Here is an 11,127-nt window from a genome sequence, read left to right on the forward strand (position 1 = left end):
CTGATCTTGGCTGAGGAATTCCTACTGCTGATGGGTCAGGAGTTCTCACCTCTCTGCGGGGGAGATGGGGTTAATGATGAAGAGATGTCCAGCCTCCATCTATGCAGTGCTGCTCCAGCCTTTCCATTCAGTAGTTAGGGCATCAGTGATCTGAGGACTCTGAAGGTACTCTCAGGCAAGCCTGGGGGAGAGCAGGTGTGGGCAGGAAGAATTTATGGGTCTCTTCTCAGGGCATCAGGTGGGGCATGGACCTTGTGTCCCTGGTGGGATTGAGAACCTGTGAGTCTCAGCTGTGCACTATTAATGAGGGATCTGCAGCAGTCTGCAGTCATCTCTGCTGACTCTCCTAGTCCCCCCAGGTTTCCATGCCTCATGCACTCAGAGCCCTGGAAAGGAAGAGACCAAGCAGGGAGGTCTCTGTAGAGCCCTGGGTGGGGCACAGCAGACTCAGATGGAGACATGCTTCCTGCTGCACAATAACAACCCCAGCTGCCACCTAGACATGGACAGTCCTCATTACTTAGCACTGTTTCTGCCCCCTAGCCCGATATACAGACAAAGCAGTGTGGGGGAAGAGCCTGGGCTGTTGAATCAGGCAAACATGGGATAGATTCCACTCTTAAACAGACTAGAGCAAGTGTCTTATTCTTTGACCTATTTTTTTTTTCTTTTATACAATGACAGTTCATGGACCTTCCCCAAGAGGTGGTGTGAAGAGTAGAGCAGCAAACCGGAGCACCAGCAGGGTGTTTGAGCTTGGGAGAGCTGACACATTACTCAGGGTTGTGTGGCTTACAGTGTGAGCTTAAGGACAAACTCTGGCTATCTGAGATGCCTGCGGGACCCACATGGGGTAGCTCCTGGACCCTCATAGTAGACAGTAGCTTCACAACTCTTCCCTCTCTCAAAAATGCCCTGCCTTCCATTTATCAGGGCAGAAGAGGATGTGGTAACACCAGATATTTCAAAATATGTCCCCCACAGTTTATATTTGTTTTTAGATCTAGTTTGAATGAATTGTTCCGTATATACACTGTCACAGAACAAACCTACTGGTTTCCAAAAAACAACAAAAACATCCTTATTACTATGGTAATCATGTGTTTCAATATTCTAGAACAGTCCAATAAACTCTTCTCATGACTGGCCTTTCCCTTGCAGAGGGTGTAGATACACTGGGCAGGAGCATGTGTAGAGATATGGTCCAGAGACAGAAACAGCAGGCCCACTTTGCAAACATGACAATTGATTCCTAGGAGTTCCAAGTGAGGATTCCATCCTGTACTGCGGTTTGTCAGAGTCTGTGCCTAAGGAGGCTGCCCATTTTACAATGACCACATAACATCACATGTTTAGGGACTTGTTTGTGATACAGAAGCCAACTCACAAAACAAATAAAGCTGGAAAAGTATATTTCATTTGCTCTTGAAGAATGCACAGATACTGGGGACGCCTGGGTGGCTCAGTGGTTGAGCGTCTGCCTTTGGCTCAGGGTATGATCCCAGTCCCACATCAGGCTCCTTGTAGGGAACCTATTTCTCCCTCTGCCTATGTCTCTGCCTCTCTCTGTGTCTCTCATGAATAAATAAATAAAATCTTAAAAAAATAGACCTTTTAGAGACACATTCGCCTACTGCTAAGAGTAGAAATGCAGAACCTAAGCAAACAATACACCAAAAAATGGTTTAGTCATAAATTATTGCTTACAAGTAGCATTGACATCAAGCCAAGTTATGTTAGGTAAATTAAGAAGAAAGATAAAAGTTCATTTGATACATTAAAACTTTAAATATGATATGCATGGCATGACATTGCTTTAAAGGATATAATGGATTTTACTGTGAGGCTTTCACTCTTCCACTCATAGCTTTTTGTTTAACTATAATTGCAGAATGACAAAATTTCACAATGTAATATAAATTTTCAGTAACTACCACAATGCACACTTTCAAGAAACAGTATGTACATTTCTGCAAATCTTTCATTTGTTTCCTCTGTTTATTCTAATAATACTTATATATTATGCCTTTGGATACAATAATAGAAATGAGATTGTGTATTCTATGATTATTTAAAAATGTATTTTTCTAGAAATTTATTTTACAAAAACCTTATTCTACAGTTTTGGGACATTAAAAAAAAAGTGGTCCTTCCTCACTGATATTTTGAGAAGAATTTTTCTAGAGGCCTCTCTCTATATGTTCCCATGGAAGTATATCCACCTTCGTGATTCAGTCGTTTTCTTCAGCAGAGGAATGAGCTAGGGTAGATCAGTAGATCGTGATTTACTCTAGGTTGTGTCCTCCCAAGTTTATACTTGGAAATAAAATAGTAGGAAGTCAACCTGAATACACACTCATATCACATTCACAATTTATTTTTATTTATTTTTATTTTTTTAATAATAAATTTATTTTTTTATTGGTCTTCAATTTGCCAACATACAGAATAACACCCAGTGCTCATCCACAAATTTGACACTAACAGAAATAAGGCACATATTCATATATCCATTTGTCTGACTTCTATAACTATCTCTTAATTAGTTTAAAAGAGAAAGCAAAGAATGTGTGAACAGTTATTAACGTTCAAATGTCAAAAAGAGTATCAAGCTATGGGATAGTTTACAAATCTCATCTACTGATATTCCAATCAGCTTCCTAGATTCACTGAAGATTAGTTTATGAGTCCCACTATTTCTCACTGCTGAACTCCTACAACTCCCCTGAGCAATGCCATCATCACTATGGATGCTTCCTTCAGCAACCTAGACAAACAGATTTTTGATACACATGGTTTCTCACCTAGGTTCCGGTGATCCCCATCTGGCTGGCAAGTCCTGTTCACCTTATTTTTGTGGCTCAACTGTTTTGTGCTCTTTTTTTTTTTTAAACAAAATTCACATTTTATTTAGGTTGAAATAAACTATACAAAATTGATTTTCTTCACCAAAAATAACAGCAATATTTTCTGTATTATTCCTAGATAACCACAAAACACTTATTTTTGTAGGTTTTCCAGGTTTTGTTTATAAATCAAGACGAGGCAGTAGATAATAGTCATGGGAAAAGACAGAGGAAAACAGACAAATCAGTTGTCAGTATCCATGGCCTCTGATCCTGTCTTGACCATGAACAGAGGTGTTCAACATACACCTGCTAAAAAGCTTACGAAGACATAGGTGTTCAACGTATACTTGTTAAACAGCTCATGAGGATGCAGGCTCAACAAAGGAACGTAAACAGCAACAACCCAATGTGGAACAATGGCAGGTTCTCTCATTCAAACTTTAAGTATAACTTGTTCCTTTAAGTTCATTTGATAAAGACAAAATCTACACTGCAATCTTTGCTTGGCAAGCTCACTTTTCTCTCTGTCTGGTAACTCCCTTAACTCCATTATAGATTTTTAACTTACTAACACCCCTACTATTCAAAGATCATTCGTGAGCTTCCTTGTAACATTTTACAAAATGTACTCCTTCCCACACCTCTTCAAAATCTATGTTCTCCTAAGAACTGATAGCTCAACACCCGACAATTGGATCCAGTGATAATAAATGTTATGTCTAAAATGACTTAACTAAAACAATTCCCGAGTGCTATTAGCAGAGATCCCGTAGAAGTGTAATGTGGCACTTTCAACGCTATCTTCTGGAAGAACAGTTATGTCTCCAAAGCACAGGAGTTCAATCAGGGGCCGTTTTAAATAGGCAGATTATCAATGGTTAATGTACTTAATGAGAGGTCAATAAGTCAAGATATTCAGTGATTAAGTGGCCTACATACACCTGACAGCTTTTCTTTCTGTAAGATGTTTCAAATTTCTTACAGAGTTTTCCAAATATCAAACATAAGAGAAAGCCTACTTTAAAGTCTCTTAGGTATTTTCAATTGTTTCTGAGTTATCTGTAGGAAGCTCTGACTTAGTTGTATAGAGTTTGATATATGTGTCTACCATTAAATCCAGATCATGTTTTATATCAAAATTTATGCTAAGCAAAGCCAAGTTACTTGACCTTTGGTCCTTCAAAGTGTTCCTCAGGTATGCTTTGAGACACTTTCGCCCATTTTCATAGCGTTCATTCTCAACCTTCATCACAGGAAGAATACATAGGACTTTGAGCAATGCATAAACATTAGGAAAAAAACTTGATGTCTGGTAGATGTAGGGCTTCATAAATGGTGGATGGAAGCTCTATATCTTTCCCTCTGTGTTTCCACTTGATTCTCCAGCAATGCAGCTCAGCTGAGAGTGTGTCAGGATTGGGCAGGTCACTTCTGTACATGTCAGCATGGTGCTCCTCCGATGTATTAAATTTGAGCTGTCCCATGACAGAGGGTACAAGAGATAAGCATTTAAGAGTTTTGAGGTGCTGTTCCGAGAATATATCTTTCAGTTCCTGAATAATGTGTTCCACTGTTGGAACACTTAGAGTTTCTTTATAGTAACTTTCAGAGGTGAGCTGAGATTCCAGGTTACCTTGCTGTGCTCTGCAGAATTTGCCAGGGAGTTTCATCTGAATATCAAGTTTAGTTGCCAAATTTGTGACTTCTTCGAACCAAAATTCATGATAAACTTCAATATTTTCCATCACTTCATTTAGAGAATGCAGCACCGCAGTCAAGCTACTGACTGCAAAGAAGACATCAGAGGTTTGCCCCTGGAGATTTTTCCCAAATGCTCTTGTAAAAGATAGAACATTCTTAAGAACAACAATGGTAACGATGAAATCAAAATCTGTTACTGCACTACAGAGTACAAAAGCTCGACCAGCTATATAGTTATTCCATCTAATATTCGTATCACTATTTATACCATCTAAACATAGAACAAGTGCTTGTAGGAGATCCCCTAAAATTTCAAAAGCATCATGCCTGCCTGTCCACTGAAAATGGCATATTTTCTTCAGTTCTTTACCATTTTCCTCATTATTCTGAAAGAGGACAGAAATTGCATTGTTAAGCTCCAAAAGCAGTTGTGGAGATTGATGGAAGAACGAACAAACTTCCTCAATTGTTCCTAATGCAACAGATACTCCCACCATAGGCACTGATTTTGCCAACCACATGTTTAAGGCACAGGAAGAACAAAGTGTGCAGACAGCTTGGGGATATTTCTCTAAAAGTCTAGAAGCAACAATTTTCATTTTGGTATTATGCTGAGTGAAATAAGTCAATCGGGGAAGGACAAAAATTATATGGTCTCATTCATTTGGGGAATATAAAAAATAGTGAAAGGGAATAAAGGGGAAAGGAGAAAAAATAAGTGGGAAATATCAGAAAGGGAGACAGAACCTGAGAGACTCCTAACTCTGGGAAACGAACTAGGGGTGGTGGAAGGGGAGGTGGGTGGGAGGTGGGGGTGAATGGGTGACGGGCACTGAGGTGGGCACTTGATGGGATGAGCACTGGGTGTTATTCTATATGTTGACAAATTGAACACCAATAAAAAATACATTTATTAAAAAAACAATTTTCATTTTGGAAGAAAATCCACTAGATACAATGTAAGCCTGACCACGACAATATTCCATATTTAACCCCCACTTCTCAGTTGTTGTAGTGTGAAATTTCACAGCCAAAATTTCCGCATCAGCTTCGTAAGGAAAGAAGCCCCAAAATTCCTCTCTCAGGTTATGAGATTCATCAACAAACCTCACCAACACAGGCAAGTGTTCTTCCCCTACTATGTCCACTATATCATCAGTGATGATGGAAAAGAAGTGAGAGTCTCTCACTTTTCCGAGGGTTTCCTCCCGAATGCAGCTCTCACAGATTTCTAGCATGTTTCTGCTGTGTTTTTGAGCAGAACAATGTGTTAACTGCTGTTGTCTCAAAACGCTTTCTTAGAACCTCTTCACCAGAATTTATCCTGCACCCCAGCAGTGCTTGAAAGTTATCAGGGGTACAGAAACCCTCTGGGATTTCATCAGTTTCATGCCCATCCAGAGGTATGTTTTGTTTTCCCACAAGAATCAAAATTTCATTTTTTTTTTTTTAAGAATCAAAATTTCAAATAAAGATTTTAGGTACTTTGTTTTCTTTCTCTTCAAGAGTCAAAGGTAAAATGTCTTCATCCTGTTCTTCACCCTCTTCTTCTGCACTGGGGTTCTGAGCATTGCTGTTGTTTATTTCTTTATGTTTGGGTTCCTGTTCAGAAGTTTCATCAATCTTTTTTCTGTTTCAGTGTCCGGATTTCATCTTCACTCAATTCTTTTATTCGTTTTCTGTGTCTACTGTGTGGATTGTTCAAATGACTGGTAAGATCAAATATTGTTGGTATTGCATATCATGAAGAACTGTCCTATAAGGACTCTCCCAATGACTTCACAAGTATCTGCTTCAATTAATTTTGAGAAATAAAATAACCCAATCATTCTTTAGTTTTCTGATGCCTCTGCAAAATGTATAGCTCTACAGATCATAGAGGTCTCAAAGTGTTTGGCACATAATCGATAATGTTTATTTAGTTGATCAGGTGTTTTATCTTCTAAATCTGCTCTCCTACAATTCTCCCCCCATTTCTGGCATCTGGCCGGATCCCGCGGGAACCTGAAGAAGGCCAGGCCCCACTGCGTGCTCTTCCTCGTGCAGGTGGGCAGCATCGTCGCCCAGGCCGGCGGGCCGGGCGTTTTGTGCTCTTCTAAGCAGTCACAGAAATGAACTTTGCGGGGAAGCTTTCTTTGCCTCTGAGGAATGGTTGAGTATGCTCCTTTGTGCTCCCTTAACATCATCTGCCATTCATCGCAATGCATAAGATTAGTTGAGCAAAGTATCTATACAGGTGATACGTTCTTTTTACCAACCCATAAGCTTTCTGATTGTAAGCAATGTGGGTAGTACTTACTATCTCTATTTATTGCCAGTCTGTATGCATTTATTTCCTATAGCAGATACTTCATGAATGTCACCGGGCTGAAATTAGATAAATCATTGTGTATTTATTTTAAAAAATAGTTTCAAAATGGCAGATGGACAGCATAAAAACTTTGAACTTCCTCCTTACTTCTGAGACCTTGTAAATCCATTCCATTACTCATTTGTAATAAGCCCTACATACTTTTTGTGTTTTTTAAAAATATATATCTTATTTATTTAGGGGCACCTGGGTGGCTTAGATGGTTAAGCGTTTGACCTAGGTTATGGTTATGATTCCAAGGTCTTGGGATGGAGCCCCATGTCAGGCTTCCTGCTCAGCAGGAAGTTGGCCTCTCCCTCTCCCTCTGCTCCTCCTCTTCTACCACACCCCTGCTCATGCTTTCTATCTCACTCATACTCTGTCTCTCAAATGCATAAATAAAATCTTTAAAAAAGATTTCAGCTATGTATTTGAGAGAGAGATTAGATTAGAGAGAATGCGTGGGGGAGAAGCAGAGGGACACGGAGAAGGAGATGGAAAAGAAGACTCCCCACTGAGCATGGAGCCTGATGCTGGGCTGGATCCCAGGACCCAGATACCATGACCTGAGCCAGTGTCAGATATTTAACAGGTTGAGTCACCCAAGTGCCCCCCTACATTATTTTCTAAGTACAATAACTACATTTTGACGTCATTGCCTTATAATTTAAACTATATGTGTACTCTCTGGTCTAGGTACACTATGCAACTGTCTGGCTAAGGTGTTGGCCAATGGAATGGTGGAATGAGTAGGGCTCAGATCTAAGAGGTGCTAGAAATGTAAACACAAACATCTAAAGAATGCTGACATCTGGTAACTCTGGAAGAGATGATTTAGAGACACATCCATGGACCCCTAATATTTGTAGGACACAGCTCTAAATTCTGAAAATGGGAAGGTAAAACCCTCCAATTCTCCAAATCGTATGGTTTTAATTTCATATCTAACATAAGGATAAGGAATTTGCAAAAAGAAAAAAAAGTTACAGGATAAGACAATTTGTGTGTGAGAAAGTTACCTGCTGATATTTGTATAAGCATTCTTTATTAAATCCAAGCAGAACATGTAATGTCATTCATGGCCTGACGCTGGAACAGAATGTTTGCTGCCAATCTCACCACAAAAAGCCATTGGCACCTGGGGCAGTAGATTTGACCTTGAGGGAAGAGAAACACCAGGTTTAACCTGTTTTCTACTACTGTAAATAGTAAAGTGAGGGAGGATTTTAAATGATAAGGATGACTTCAGAGCAAAACATGATGAGGAGCTCTTTTTCGTGGCGCCTCCGAGGCGGTAGGCCGCTTCAGGATGAAGCTGAACATCTCTTTCCCAGCTACTGGCTGCCAGAAACTCATTGAAGTGGATGATGAGCGCAAACTGCGTACCTTTTATGAGAAGCGTATGGCCACAGAAGTCGCTGCTGATGCTCTGGGCGAGGAATGGAAGGGTTACGTGGTGCGAATCAGTGGTGGCAATGACAAACAAGGCTTCCCCATGAAGCAGGTGTCTTGATCCATGGCCGCGTCCGCCTGCTGCTGAGTAAGGGGCATTCCTGCTACCGACCCAGGAGGACTGGAGAGAGGAAGCGCAAATCTGCTCGGGGTTGCATTGTGGATGCCAATCTCAGTGTTCTCAATTTGGTTATTGTGAAAAAAGGGGAGAAGGATATTCCTGGACTCACTGATACTACTATGCCTCTTCACCTGGGGCCCAAAAGAGCCAGCAGAATCCGAAAGCTTTTTAATCTGTCAAAAGAAGACGATGTCTGCCAGTATGTTGTTAGAAAGCCCCTATACAAAGAAGGCAAGAAACCTAGAACCAAAGCACCCAAGATTCAGCGTCTTGTTAATCCACGTGTCCTCCAACACAAACGTCAGCGTATTGCTTTAAAGAAACTGTGTACTAAGAAAAATAAGGAAGAGGCTGTAGAATATGCTAAACTTTTGGCCAAGAGAATGAAGGACGCCAAAGAAAAACGCCAGGAACAGATTGCCAAGAGACGGAGGCTGTCCTCTCTGAGAGCTTCTACCTCTAAGTCTGAGTCCAGTCAAAAATGAGATTTTCTAAGAGTGACAAAATAAATAAGATCAGACACCAAAAAAAAAAAAAAAAAAAGAAAACCCATGATGATGAAATTCTCTTTCCAGATGACAAAGACACAGGCAGTGGTAAGTAGTAGTAAATAGAATACTAACCTAACAGCTAACATTAGATTAATATTTTACAATCTGCAAGCCACATGATGCACATTATTTGCTTAAAGCTAATACTGGCCCTATTAGGTGGAAAAAAGACACAGATTTATCAAGAAGATCATATATGAACACTAGGGTATAGACTTACCAACACAGAGATAATATGTCATGAAAATAAATGAACGAATCCTCCAGGGAAGAGGGGTAGAAATATAATAACAGATAACTGGTCCAAAGACAGAGGGTGGGAGAAGGTAAGGAACACAGTGCAGAAGACCCTTGCTGTACTGCTTTTGTCTGGGTCATCAAGCTTTCATGGGAGCCATTCCTGTGTGTTGGTGAACAACCATGGCTTTGAGTTACTAACAGGATGAAATAAGTATGTATGTTTAAATTAGCTCAGGATCTGTTTATTTAGATTTCCTCAGTAGACTTCAAAAAATATCAGCTCTTAGCTAATCCATTTTCTCAGAAAATAAGAGGCCATCTCTTCTGACATTTGTGAGCAGATTTAGCGAGCTAGTACATAGAGCAGAATCCTCAGGTAGTAGGATGGGGCATAATAAAAACAATTAAACTTCACCAAAATTAGAGAAATGGGCTTTGATATCCCTACTTATTTTTTCTTCCCTCTGGCATTGTTTTCTCAGGAGTGAGGTTATGTGCAGTGGGAAAATCTCTGAACTGGGGGTTTGACACCCAGTTGACACCCTATTCAAGCTCTGCATTTATAAGTGCCTTGCCGTGTGCCTTAGAGAAGTCATGTTCACTCTGCAGGCTTCAGTTTCCTCCTCCTAGAACCAAGTTTGGATGATTCCAGTCCCACAGGACCTGACCGTGTTCCTCCTCCTCCTTCCTCTGGACACCCCCCCCCACCTCACTGTGCTCCAGCCACACATGCCTCCCCTCTGTCCACAGTCATGTCACACTGTTTCCAGTTCCAGGACCTTTGCATGTGCTGTCCTCTCTGCCACTGTCCTCCTTGCCCACTTGTAGTGCATCACTGCATTTACTTCATTTTTCTCTCAGTTACATTACTCTTTGAAAGTAGAGAATTTATTTGTTTTCATGTTTCTTGTGAATCTCTCTCCTAAGAATATGAGCTCCATAGAGAAGGGAAGAGTCTCTTTGTATTACTAACCTTTATATTGCGAGTGCTTAGAGGCTCATTGCAATACAGTGAGTACTCAACAGATAATTCTAAAGCAGTGGATAATTTTTTAAAAATGAAAGATTTATCATAAGAACTCTAGATCATTCTTCGAGTATGACACACGGTGTTGTGTGCCATGTGATCCTTGTGTAATTAGATGCACCTTCTCATGCATGCGCTACTTCCCTGTAGAGTTCCTCTGTTTATCCTTCCTGTACTGCACTTATGTGTCTGATAGTTGATTCTCTCTCACTGTCCAGGAAACACACTCTGTAAACAAGGGCTTCACAGGCTCCAGGCCAGTGGGTTTAAATATCTACTTTACTGTCCCAGCAAACTGGCATGAGATCTCCTGACCCAATCTCTGCAGTTCCCTTCCTCAATGTGTCTTGGAACCTAGAAGCTACTGTCCTCTGCCAGCACTGGGGTGAACAACATTGGTGTTGAAAAGTATATGCTCTCTCCTCTTCATTGCATCACTGCTGGTAGATTATTCTGCTCACAGTGCTTGTAGTGAAAGATTTCATGTGTTGGGGGCACTGAAAGAAAACTGCCAATGCACATCATGAATAATAATGAATATTGAATATTATTGTAAATATTCTCAATCCACCTACAGATCCCCTAAATAATGAATTATTCATTGATATTTTCACTTTTTGTCTTACTTCTTCATCATCTCTGGCATAATTAACATTTTTCTCTTTCCACAGCTGAAAATATCAATTTGCACAGTTGTATTGCATTGTCCTTTTAGTAAGCTCTCTGTTTTTACCTCTTCTTCCTATTTAAATCCTATACAATTTCATATTCCACAAGCAAACATATCATTAAGGAAATGTTTATACATAGACCAAATTCCTTCGTATATAACATGC

At 40.2% G+C, this 11,127-nt stretch overlaps 3 pseudogenes; 1 reads left to right on the plus strand and 2 right to left on the minus strand.

The window, feature by feature from the left end:
• Positions 1–2,432: 2,432 nt before the first annotated feature.
• LOC121476643 lies at positions 2,433–5,243 on the minus strand (annotated as a pseudogene).
• A 136-nt stretch (positions 5,244–5,379) lies between these two features.
• On the minus strand, positions 5,380–6,607 carry LOC121476124 (annotated as a pseudogene).
• A 996-nt stretch (positions 6,608–7,603) lies between these two features.
• LOC121476645 lies at positions 7,604–9,067 on the plus strand (annotated as a pseudogene).
• The last annotated feature ends 2,060 nt before the right edge of the window (positions 9,068–11,127 follow it).

This window comes from Vulpes lagopus, chromosome 15, assembly GCF_018345385.1.
Source record: "Vulpes lagopus strain Blue_001 chromosome 15, ASM1834538v1, whole genome shotgun sequence".
Taxonomy (NCBI): domain Eukaryota; kingdom Metazoa; phylum Chordata; class Mammalia; order Carnivora; family Canidae; genus Vulpes; species Vulpes lagopus.